This window comes from Pinus tabuliformis, chromosome 6 (genome assembly GCF_031772625.1).
Source record: "Pinus tabuliformis cultivar Carrire ecotype Pingquan chromosome 6, CPIR1, whole genome shotgun sequence".
In the NCBI taxonomy this organism is placed as follows: Eukaryota; Viridiplantae; Streptophyta; class Pinopsida; order Pinales; family Pinaceae; genus Pinus; species Pinus tabuliformis.
Genome location: NC_142292.1, coordinates 381,162,876 through 381,175,747, shown reverse-complemented (window position 1 = coordinate 381,175,747; position 12,872 = coordinate 381,162,876). Strand labels below are relative to the sequence as shown.

The 12,872-nt window shown below is 34.0% G+C and overlaps 1 protein-coding gene across 1 annotated transcript in view; it reads left to right on the top strand.

Annotated features, from left to right (window-relative positions):
- The window catches only part of LOC149258906 (bark storage protein A-like), a 244,515-nt gene that overhangs the window by 46,045 nt on the left and 185,598 nt on the right, over positions 1–12,872 (top strand). The window lies entirely within an intron of this gene.

The following is a 12,872-nucleotide window of genomic DNA, read 5'->3' as shown; positions in this document are numbered from 1 at the left end:
TTCGAATCCATCTTCAAAACTGAAGGTCATCAAGAAGCCTTCCCTTAAGATATCCCACTCTATGGTGTCATGGCGGAGCTCTGTTTCCAGGTACCAATTCATAGGGATTATATCCAAAGTGTGACAGAATAAGTGCACCCACTCTGGCTGCATCTCTATTCTGTAAACTTTAGTACACATTTCTAAATAATCACGTGGATCATTCCTCCCATCATATTTCTCAGTTAACTACACTTGAGGATGACCAAATTTCATCCTCATCATCCTCCTGTAATCGTTCCATTCATCAAAGCTGTCTTTGTGCATACCCCACCACCACGCGGGCATAGAGTGCAATGCCAAATGCAGTGCTTGAAAGTGATGGTTCTTAGGTACTTCTCTTTCAAAGGCATCCAAAAACTTTTCTACATCAATTAAAGCATCATAATAAGATAAATTTCTTACCACTGAGGACACACAATGCAATGATTTAGTCATCATATTGGAGCACAACGTAGATACTTCATGCAACGTATTATGCCAATGCTCCAATTCTTCATCTGAGTCTGAGGTACAGGAGCTTTCGTGGTCCCATGCAATTCATACATCAACCGTTGGATTAACCCAATCTTGGTCTTGCACCGTAATTTTGTAGATTTGATCCAAATCATCATCACTTTCCTCATAGTTGCAGACAGGTTCAATATAACGTGGTTCTTTTGCAGGGTCCAATGGTACTACAACATGAAGTGATTTCCTTTCAAATGACATTGTCCGCTTCTTCAAATTGATGACCCCATTCATGTCAATAGCCCAATAAATTCCAAGGAGTGCGGGGTATGAATTGTTTTCACCAACAATTTCTATCACTTCAAAATGAGCTAGCGTGCTCGTACCTTCTGTATCTACGGTCACTCCATGCAATCGTCCCATAGGGATAATCTTCTGCTAGTTTTCCATCCTTAATTGAATCGGAGACCACTACAGTGCAGGTCTCCCCATTCTCTCCCATGTCTGTTTAGGAAAAATGTTCGCATTAGATCCCAAGTCCAAAATAACCATGTCTATCTCATAGTCTCCTATTTGCGCGGTGAGCCGCATCTCGCGCCTTGTTCTCGTCTTATGTTTGCCAATCTTTCTGACTACGCGGTGTCCTTCAGGAGCATTTTCCTTCCTGCTGCACCTATTTATCAATTCTTGTATGCCTTTCACAATGTTTCTATCGCGTAGTAGTTTCATACAAGTATCGAAGAAGGTGGTAAGCACAGAGGGGTCAACCTCTATAGGCACGCCGATTGTCAGTAGTTTATCTTCACTTCCTTAGGTATAAGCCTCATCGAAGCTTTTCTTCACCTCCATAAGCTTTTCCTTCATGCACTCCAAATCAAAACCAGTCTCCTTTTCTGGGGCCTTGCAGACCCATCCACCTTCTTCAGGTTGTTTTCCCTTATTGTCACTAGTCGTTGTTGGTGCACTAAGATGTTCTTTTACAAACAATATTAACTCCTACATTAATTTCCAACCTGAGGCAAGTCTTTTTATTTCAAGAGTGTCAGCACTATATATCTAGTGAATTCAGAGGTTAACTAATACAAATCATTGCAACTTCTAATGAATATCTTCTTCAAACTCAATCCAATCAATTCTGAAAGAAATTCATAATGCACTCTGCAATCCTACCTAACGTATCATGGAAGCAAACAAATCTAAACACAACTTGTAAAGAATCACACTGAGCAGTTTAAATTTAAATTGAAGCTAACTTGCTTATTCATGAAAGAGAACCGTAATAATTAACAGTAATGGTATTGAACAACAAATCCTAAATAAACAAAAAATCCTAATTAAGCAGCAATTCTGAATTGAACAATAATTCTAAATTGAACGACAATTCCAAATTGAACAACAATCCCGGATTGAACAACAATTCTCAATTGAACAACAATTTCAAATTGGACAACAATTCTGGATTGAACAACAAATCTAAATTGAACATCAATTTAGAATCGAACAACAATTCTGAATTGAATAGCAAACGACATAGGAATATCAAACTTTATCTAATAGCAAATGACTTTAGAAGCATCAAGCGATTAATTCTATCTCTGAAATAACATTATTTGAAAGGAACGACAATCTGAGCTAGAACTATCATAACCAATTCAATCGAAATTATTAGTCGCATATAACATACAAATCAATCTAAATCTCAAATGAATAGCAAATGCAAACCGAATTATCAATCTTTACAATAATCAGAAGTAATATTATCTTAACATTAACAAGCAATCAAGAATGAAATAGAAAAGATAACGACACAGGTGAAGTAGTAGAGCTTCTCATGACCGGGCCCAAAATTGCTAGAAGTCTCCGCTAAGAGGTACTCAGAATATAAGACGAATTAAACACAACCTTTCTTCATTAATGTAAGTCACCAAATTATAGCATTTAAAATAAAATTATTATATGTAAAAAAGAATAGTTACAAATGGTGTAATTATGAACTTCGCGCAGTTTTTCCTTTCGGATTTATATATTACATTTAGAAAATAAATAGATAAAAGCGAATCCTCGGGATTAGGAGATCTTGAGGATTTCGCTATACTTGATCTGATTTCGTCATTAAATAGCCATTGGTTTGCTCGGTCTTCCACTGTCCTGCCTTGCCTATGACGCAACCGCTTTCCATTGTGAGATGCTCTTGTTATGTTGATTGGGCAGCCATCGCCCAGTTCATGAATTTTTCACATGAAGATAGTAAAAATTAGTTTTTCCTATTTAATTGGTCTAATTTTATACTAATTACTTTTACTCGACTTTAGCTATTATTTCCTCTACTTTTATTCATAAACAGAGATAATCATGTGAGGATGAGTGCAAACTAAAGTGATTACCAAGGAGAAAAAATACCTTTTTCTTGACCCAACATACTCCCCAACTTACCTTGTTGCATGTCCTCATGCAATTAAATAGTTGAGGTGTAGTTGAGTTAGGGAATAGGCAGGATATACCTCCTCCTTATCATTTCTGAAGCCATTTTTCTTCTTTAATATAGAAAAAGCCTAGGTAACGTCTTGATCCTTGAAGGTGTAGTCACAAAGATACTTCTCTAAAGGATACCATATGATTAGAGTCCTATACCGACATCCTATCCATTCAGGTCCCATGGTTAAGACCATGTTGCTATACTTGTGGAAATGAGAAAAGGAAACTTTAAAGTTCCGGTATCCAAAGGGTTCTCGATTTCTAATAGTAATGTGGGAGACTTCCCACCTTTGTTTGGTTGCAGACAAGGCTTCCTCCTTAATCTCTTGGAAGTACTCCTTTCTAGCTTGTATAATATCCGTGTGAAATGGCCCCAGATGGCCCACAACACCATCTCGCTTCATGAATTACTTGTGTCTGACCGAGAGGTGCAGGGGTTTGGTTGGTTCCCCTCTCACTCATAGGTTGATTCCTTCTTCATGCTTCCGAAAAGTTGTGGGCATTATGATACAATTATTGTCCTTGATGGAAACTCTATAGGTCAACTCAGTTTTGATAAGAGGCTAACAGGAATATTCAGAGGCAATAGGGTAGTGGTACAAAGGATCAGGAAGATGGAACTAAGGTCTATTGATCATAATAAAGAAGTTGAAGGAAGAAGATGATGTAAGAGTAGTTTAAGAGATACATGCAGGTTCACTTAGTCCAAGCAGCGTATACATGTAGGTATTCAGAACAAAAATATCATATAACATACACACACACTCCCACAGAAGGCAAAGCGTGTACATGTTGAAAACCATGGTTTTGGTCCGAGGTATTTGATCCAAGGTATCTTTGGAACATGATATTGACCTTAGGTATTTAGTCTGAGGTGTTTGATCTATGGTATTTGATCCAAGGTATTGGTCCTAAGTGGATTCGGTCCATGGTATTGAGAAAGGCCAAAAACTATATAAAGAAGAGAGGATCATAAGGCCAGATGTGCAAGTGAATAACATTCAAAGGAATACTTCTATTTGAAGTATATTTTATGTTGCAAGGTTATGTTTGGGACTAGATCTGAAATATTTATGTGCACCTTGAGTTCAATATTGGATGAGGATCATGAGACCTGAAATGACTTATTCTTGAATGATCTGATATTGGTTGAGGCCAGATCTAATGTTTTGCGTCTGTTTTATCTGTTATCTATCATGATCTGGGTTTGTCTAAAGTCTGGAATTGCAAAAAAGTTCTGAGTCAATATTTGCAAATCTATACGTAGTTTCATCTCGAAAAAAGAGCGTATACATGCAGGTTCTGTTCTTTCAAGTAGCATATACAAAAAAAGTCTTGATGTTCAGAGATGACTAATCTATCAGATTAGTATTGCTGATTTATTAGTGCTGCTATTTTACTGTTGTCTGTCAATGAAGTCTTCTTAGATCTAAATGTAAATTTGAATGCATAAGGAGGTTGATATTTGATTGATTGTATAATTGAGAAGTGTTTTCTATTACCTGCCTATGTAAAGTTCTGTAAGTTGACAATAGATGTTCAGTACACTACTGGTTGGTATAGTTTGCGATTAAGAGATTTTATGATTCAGAATCTTTAGAGGTATACGCAGGTTTGGCTAAAGGAAGTAGTGTATACACGTAGATTGTCTTCATTGAAGTAGCATATATATATATTCTGACACATGAATTTTTGAGGTTTCAGTTGGTTCTGAATGTTGATACATGTTTCTAGGTTCAACACAGTGTTCTGATGACAATGATCTGATTGTTTCAGATTAAATGCATGTTGGTTGATGAATTTTGAGTTTCTAAATTTCTGATGGGTTATTGATGAGTCAAGGTCTTCATATGTCTTGATAGGTGCCGGGAGCATCCAGTCTGAAAATTCAAGAAACGTGGTCCCTCGTGGAAGAGTGGAGTTTTTTGTAGGATGGCACCTACGTACTAGTAAACAAATTGGCTAGTACAAGAGCTAGGGGGTTGTAGCTCCATTCTAGTGGAAGATGGAGAATGAGAGAAGGTTGTAACCTTCTGCAAGTAGAAGCCTGCGTACTGGTATGAGTCTGCACCAGTACAAGATTGTAAACAGATTTTCTTATTATTAAAAGAAGACAAAGATGACAACAACAGGTGGTTTTCACCCACATTGGGTTTCCACCTTAAATCTTGGTGTGCATGTGTGTTGCTTATGTGTGATGGTTTATTTTGTTATCGCTGCACATGGTTACTGTTTAATGTTTAATAAAGTATTGATGCACTGATTAAAGATCAACATATGATGAATTAACTGAATCATAAGTTCATTGGATATATGCGGGTTTCCTTAAGAATAGTTGTGTGCACACGCGAGTTCCCTTCACTGAAGTAGCGTATATAAATCTGATTATGGAAATGGAAAAACTATTGATTTGTAAATATTGATTCACCCCCCCCCCCCCTCAGTATTATTTCCAACAATTGGTATCAGAGCAGGTCCTTCAAAAGAAGCTTGATCGCTTGAAGGAAGATCCATCAAGATGAATAATCACGAAAGCATGGGATCCATCAGACTGCCAATCTTGGATGGGAGCAACTTTTTTTATTGGAAAATAAGAACCACAACCTATCTACAATATCTTGGAACTAATATCTGGGAAATTGTGGAAGGAGGATATAAATTTCCAACAGTAATTCCTACAGACACGACAGGTAAAAAACAATATGAAACCAATGCCAAGGATGTCAATACTTTATTGGGAAGTTTGTCACAATTAGAGTTTGTCAAATTCATGCAGCTCAAATCAACCAAAGAGATATGTGACAAAATCATTCAGAGCTACGAAGGAGGCTCTCAGGTAAAACGTGCTAAGCTTCAAACTCTCAGAATTCAGTATGAAACTCTTAAGATGCATAGTGATGAGAGTATAACTAGTTACTTCTTACGTATAGATGAGGTTGTTAATTTTATGAAGAATCCGGGTGAAGAAATAAAGGAAGTTACCTTAGTTGAGAAATTTTTGAGATCCTTGTCTGCTAAATTTGAATCAAAAGTGTCTGCCATAGAAGAAAAACAGGATCTGTAGAATATCACTATGACACAGCTTCACAGAATCCTAACTGATTTTGAGATGAGAAAAGGAGGTCCATCAGATATGAGAGAAGCCACATTTAAAGCTTCAGCAAAAGGAAAAGAAAAGGAAGAACACAATGAATCAGGACACATTTCAGAAGAAGAAGATGAGGTAAATTTTGTCAAGAAGCTTCAATGGGGTTCTAGAAGGTTTAGAGGTAAGCTACCTTTCAAATGATTTGCTTGTGGTAGAGTCAGTCATTATGCTGCCAGATGTCCTCATAAAGATAAATATGAAAAAGGAAAGTAATATGCAAAAGGGAATAGGAAACAAGTTATGAATAGAAGGAGTTACTATACTCATGAAGATAGAGATGGTTTATCTAATAGTTATGAAGATGAAACTAGTCAAGATTATAGACTTCTCATGGCTTATGAGAGCGATGATTTTTGGGATAGTTTAGAAGAGGATAGTGATGATTTATCTAATAGTGATTATTATAGACTTCTCATGGCTTATGACAATGATGTTTTTTGGGATGCTTTAGAAGAGGAAAACTTTCATGAAGAAATCTCTAAACTCAAAATCTATTCAGAAGAAAAGAATATGATCATATATACCTTGACATACCAACTTGTTGAAAAAGAAAAACACAATGAAAAATTTGAATGTGAAATTGTGGGTCTAAGAAAAGATCTTGAGAAAACAAAATCTCTCAATCTTAGATTTGCTAAAGGATCGGAAACTTTAAATGAAATTACCAAAGTTCAGTGTTCTCCTCTGATAAAGACAAGTCTTGGATATACTGAAGAAGCATCTCAATCATAGAAGTCGTCAACCTCCACGAAAAGCTATCTTGATGTAGCAAAGACCAGTGAACAGTATGAAAATTGTTAGCAAAGGCATAAAGCTGATCACCAGGTAAATCATACTCAGTTTGCTCCAAGGATGAATATCAATAGAAGGCACAACCAACCTCAGGCAAATCATACTCAATTTGCTCCAAAGATGAATATCAATAGAAACTATAATCAATAGGTAAATAGATTCGATAGTCAGAGAAAATTCTTTAATGTGAAATGTTTTTCATGTCATAATTTTGGGCACAAATCTTCTCAATGCATTGCTTACAAAACCATCATGACTAGAGAAGAACGAAATTAAAGGAATGTAACAGGGATCAAGAGAAGTTCCTATAATAACTTTTCTCCTCTTGAAAATGAAATAGAATGTTCAATTTGTAACAAATTTGGTCATGAAGAATCTGAATGCAGGAGAAAATTTTGGAAAACACCTCAAAAGAAGAAAATTCCATTAAATCATAAGATATGGAGAAGGAAAGAATCTCAAACAGAAAGATGTGGTGTATCCTTGGTGCAAAAGGACAGGAAAATTAGTGGTGCATCGACAGTGGATGCTCCAAACATATTACAGGTGACAAAGAGAAAATTCACTCATATAATGCCTTAGAAAAGGAAAAGAATGTCTCATTTGGAAATGACACTCCAGTTGTCATAAAAGGTAAAGGTTCTGTTTTCTTGAAAGAAAAGGTTAAAGCTGGAAATGTTATGTATGTAGATGGTTTAAAGCATAACCTGTTGAGTGTTAGTCAAATGTGTCATCAAGGAAATGAAGTGGTGTTTCGATCAAATGAATGTGTTTTTCGTGAGATTGATACAGGAGAGACCGTGATCAAAGGTACAAGAACTCCAAACAACTTATACATACTCAAAGAAGGACAACAACAGTGCTATCTAAGGAAAAATGATGAAAACTAGCTGTGGCATAGAAGATTGGGACATCTAAGCTTTTCTTAAATAAGAAAAGCATGCAGACTCAAGGTTGTTCGTGATCTTCTAGATATCAACATCCCAGAAAATACAATATTCAAACCATGTCAAATTAGTAAGCAAACTAGAGTTCACTTCATGGAAAAAGAAGGGTCTACTATTAAGCCTCTTGAACTTATCCATATTGATTTATGTGGACCAACAAGGAAAAAGTCACCTCATGGAGAAGAATACTTTATTTTGTTCATTGATGATTTTTCTAGAATGTGTTGGATATTTCTTCTAAAGCATAATGATGAAGCATTTGAAAAGTTCCAAGCCTTCAAATATTTGGTTGAAAATGAATCAGATGGAAAAATCAAATGCCTCAGATCTGATCGAGGAGGGGAATTTATATCGTGTGAATTCTTTGACTTTTGTGAACAACATGGAATAAAAAGGGAATTCTCCACTGCAAGAACACCTCAACAAAATGGTGTAGTAGAAAAGATGAACATAATAGTTCAATGAATGGCTCCAGCCATGCTAGATGAATCTGGAACTCCTTCAACCTTCTAGGGTGAAGCTGTATTCACTGCCGTGACTATTCTCAACAAAGAAAATGTTCGGGTAAATAGCACTCAAACTCCACATGAACTTTGGTATGGTAAGACTCCTACTGTTAAATACTTTAAAGTTTTTGGAAGCAAATGTTTTATTAAAAGGATTGATGAAAAACTTGGTAAGTTTGAACCCAGAGCAGATGAAGGGATTATTCTTGGTTATTCTTCTAGAAGTAAAGGATATAAATGTTATAATAAAATACTTGGGAAGATTATTGAAAGCATTGATGTTGTAGTTGATGAAGCATGCAGAAATCCAAAACAGATAAAATCAACAGAAGATTATGACAATGAGGAAGATGGGGGTTACTTTTCCACATCAAATCAAAATTATATTGAAGAAGAAACCAATGAAGCACCAGAGGAAGATATAATGGTAGAATAAAATACTTCATCCAGGTATGTTCATAAAAATCATCCAGAAGCTCAAATTTTAGGAGAAAGGGAGGCTGGTGTACAGACAAGAAGAATTATTACAGGGGCCTCAAGCTATCTAGCATTACTATCCTCCACTGAACCTCAAAATGTAAATGAAGCATCCAAAGATGAATGTTAGGTCAAGGCCATGGATGAAGAACTTGAGAAAATTGAAAAGAATGACACTTGGGAATCAGTTCGTAGACCTCATGATAAAAATATTATAGCAACTAAATGGATATTCAAGAACAAGATGAATGAAAACGGAGAAGTCATTAGAAACAAGGCCATACTTGTTTGTAAAGAGTATGCTCAACAAGAAGGTATAGATTTTGAAGAAACTTTTGCACTTGTTGCCAGACTTGAAGCCATAAGAATGTTTCTTTCTCTTTCTAGTTTTCAGAAATTCAAATTATACCAAATGGATGTAAAATCAGCCTTCCTTAATGGAGATTTAGAAGAAGAAGTTTATATTTAATAGCCAGAAGGATTCATTCTTGGAAATGATGCAAAACTTGTATGCAGACTCAAAAAGGCTCTCTATGGTCTAAAATAGGCTCCAAGGGCTTGGTATTACCATCTTGACAAATATCTACACCAACAAGGTTTTACAAAAGGTTCTACAGATAGCAATTTATATACAAAGATTGAAAATTATAAATTGCTAATTATTATTGTTTATGTTGATGGTATCATTTTTGGTAGCAATGAAGAATCCATGAGCCAGAATTTTTCTTCGGTAATGCAACAAGAATTTGAAATGTCCTTGCTTGGTGAACCTACCTATTTTCTTGGTCTACAAGTTCAACAAACTAAAGATGGTATTTTTCTTTCACAAACCAAATATCTCAAGAAGATCTTGAAAAAGTATGGAATGGAAGATTCTAAACCTATATGTACCCCAATGGTAACAGGATGCAGTCTTAGCTCAAATGATGAATCAGCAATAGTACATCAACCAACTTACATATCCATGAAACAATGTAAACTTTGAAACGGGAACTGATACTGTTACCCGTTTCGTAGAGATAGCAAAAAAGTGACCTGATTTTGAAAAGGGGTGATGCAGAACAAACATGTTTTTTTTAGAGCATAGCTTTTGGAAGGAATGTCATGGGAAGGATAGTTTTGTGTACATTACGTTTTAGAATGGTAGTGATTTTCATGCTGATTTTAAAAAGTGAGTATTCTGCATCACCCCCTTTTTTTGAAAGCCCTGTTTTTTGGCTTTAAATTTTCTAATGTATAAAATGTAAATAATTATTTTGTAAATTTGATCATTTTTGAAGTGGTCATTTTCTTCACATTTTCTTGTTTTTTATTTTAATTTTAACGTTTTTTTAGTGAGGTTTTTATTGTTTTGCATTTTTAAATTAGGAGGTCGATATTTAGAATTTTCGATACTCTACATATTTATACATCCTTAATTAATTTTTCAATTCACATGAAATAATTCTTTCTAAAAAACAATATTTTTTAACAATGGACATAAAAATAACCATTTTTAACATAAATATAACTAAAAAACTACACATTTTGATAATTTTTTGCTAGAATTGACATGTCAAAATCACAATTTTTATACGAAAATTTTAACTAAAAATGGTTAAATAATAGTTTTTTTTTATGAATTTCATGTCAAAAAAATAATAATAGTCACTTTTTTTTTTTCAAAAAATAATGATTAACTTGAAAATTAATGCGAAAATCACATCTTAGAAATATTGAACTCATAACAACCTTGATTGAGTGTTTATTCTTCTCATAAAATGTCAAAGTCAAAAAATTGCAAAGCTTTATTTCCAAGCATAACTTAAATTTAATCAACAATGTCACGTAATCCAAACTCTTCGTCCTCTAGGGTTTCATCATTGTCTTCTTCCACAATATTTTCTGCTTCCTTTTGCTCATTTTCCTCTTCTAATGGATCTTTGATGTCTGCAAATCTCCCAAATGTATGTCTTTCCAAACATCCATGTAATGGTGGGTGGGGTTCCTTTGCCTTTTTTGCCACACGTGATTCACTAAAGTCCCCTTTCTTCAACCCAATTTCTTGCATTGCATCTGGAAGAAATTGAAAAGAATTAATTCTTTGTTGAATGAAAGGCTGAAATGTTTAGAAATTTTCTTAAATAACTATTTCAAATACCATTTATGAAAATATGGTAATGCAAGCACATAGAACCAATAAATAAGATTTCAAAGATGCAAGAGAATGTTATTGCCTAGTGGACAAATCTCTAGTCTCTCTACAAACAAGCTACACCAAAACCATAAAAAAAACTAAGCAAGTTATTAAACCTTCCTAATTTTAGTTTATTAGGCATAGGTCACTATGTGTTAAATATCATAGTCTCAAAATAAAATAAGTAACTTGCACCTCAAACCTACATTGAAAATAAACATTAATACAAATGATCCAATTTCAATTGAGAACAATAGTTTATTATGAGGAAAACAAAAAGAAAAAACCCTTCTAATTCTAATTGAAACAAGGAGAAAATTTCAATATAAAAAACTCAACACCCATATCTAGATACATTATCACTGCATCTCTTTGACTACAAATCAAGCACTGGAGAAAATTTTTAATATAAAAACCTGAGCATCCATATATAGATACATCAACACCCCATATTTTTGAGTAAAAATCAAGCACTCCTCTTTGTACATTAAAAAGGAGGGATGAATCAATCTATCTTGGTTTATGAGGAGCAATGAAAGAAATTTTCTTTATAATCTTCTAGTTTAGATCAACTAAATAAAAAGGTGTAATAACTAATCATTTAGTTTGGGTTGTTGTTTCAAAAATGGTATGGCCCAAAGCTTAATTATGTCCAATGTCACTTCATAATCTAATGATATGTAAGAAAGATCTCTTCCACTTGAATTAATAAGACACTAGAAACCTCACTTACTCAAAACAAACCTATTGAAAACCAATTTGATTCAATAGACCTAATCAAAACAAACATACAAGAGAATGTAAAAGTGAACATTTGAGTATACTCAAATCTTGAAATTTGTGATCCCAATTCATAATTCTTTATTTATTTCTATCTCATCATACGTTAATTATTTTAGCAAAAGAAAAAGACACCTACATTTCTATCTTATTCGAAGTTCATTATTTTGGAAAAGAGAAAGAAACCTATGTGTTCATCTAGAACATGGAGAAGAGGTAAACCGTGTTAGATTGTCCCTTTTTCTTTCACAATACACACCAATAACCACTCTTTTCAGCTTGCCAAGATTATTTAGCATCAAAAAATCTCTGACAATGGAAGATTGGCAAATATTGTGTCGTACACAAGGATTGCAAAATATTGTGTCATATCCAATGAAAAACAGGATGGGAAGAAAACAAATAGATGTGGCAGATCCATGGGTGAAAAAGAAAAGTCATAAATACTAAACATATTGCAGATTTTTATAACTACTTGCAAACCTGGCATAGATGCCTAATCTATGCATCATGAATAAGAGATTTGGATAGGTTATAATTCTGAGCTTAAGAGAATTGTCTAAACTTGTGACTTTACAAACTCCTTTTTTTTGGGCACAAGAAGGTCCTATAAAACCACAAGCACTTCTACCTTATTATTCATGATGATGCCAAAATCAATAAACATATTATAAACATTTTCTTCCTTATGTCACCTCCTCAACACCCATGTCACTTTTATAAAATAAAATGTATTTATCATTCTACTCAACATTCATTTTTATCAAAATTCAATATTTTCACAAACATGAAATCACTTTAAAACATTTTATACCAATTTTCAAAATTAATAAAACAAACTCAACTAATTTAATAATGGTGAATTGTAATATATAAAAAAAACTTACTACATATCATCCACTACCAATGTTAATCAAGTGAAGAAAAAAACACTATAATTCATCCAAACACAATTAATTTTATATTTATTAAAAAAAATCAAAATTATATATGTTCAAGTCTACATGTGAAATTCATTTATATGATTAAGACTTGCTTACACACTTGTTTCCCTTGTAATCAATTCATCTCAACAGAATTAT